Raw genomic sequence first — 702 nt, 5'->3', positions numbered from 1 at the left:
AGTCAGCCTTGTTTTTCTGAGGGAAAAACAGATCAACAAACAAAATAGTAAATACAAAAGCCCTGAGGCAGGAGTATATCTATTCACACTCAAGGTACAGTAAAGTATCCAGTATGACTGGAGCGAGGAGTAAACTAGAAGAGTAGTAGAAGATGAGGTCAGAAGGAATAGGCCAGATTATGTAAGATCTTGTAGGCTTTGTAGGACCTTTGTTTTTACTAGCGTGACACAAAATGGTAGGTCTTTGCACAGAGAAGTTAAATAATCGGATTTATGCTTTAAAAGAATGACCCTGGCTACTGAATGGAGTAAAGACTGGAGAAGATGAGGCGAGGAGCCAGTTAGGAGGCAAAGAGAAAAATTAGGAATGTGGTGCTGGTGGCTTGGACCTGGATGCCTTCAATAAAGTTAGTAAGAAACGAGAGACTTTTGGCAAGTATTAAAGATGGAGCTTTGGGATTTGATGATGTCTGAGATTGAGATGAAAGAGTCAGTGATTAACACATCTGTCTTTGATCAGGGACCCTGAAAAGGTGGAGTTGCTGTTTCCTGAGGTGATGTACTTTATGAAAGAAGCATGTTTGATGGGGAAGGTTAAAAGTTTAAATTTGGCTGTCTTAGATTTGAGAGTCCTATCAGGTATCCCAGTGGTTAAATTTTCTGACACTGTTTACTCCCTACTGCTTCTGCCAGTCTGACACT

Source organism: Canis aureus, chromosome 23 (assembly GCF_053574225.1).
Source record: "Canis aureus isolate CA01 chromosome 23, VMU_Caureus_v.1.0, whole genome shotgun sequence".
NCBI lineage: Eukaryota > Metazoa > Chordata > Mammalia > Carnivora > Canidae > Canis > Canis aureus.
Note: the sequence above shows the minus strand (reverse complement) of the source record.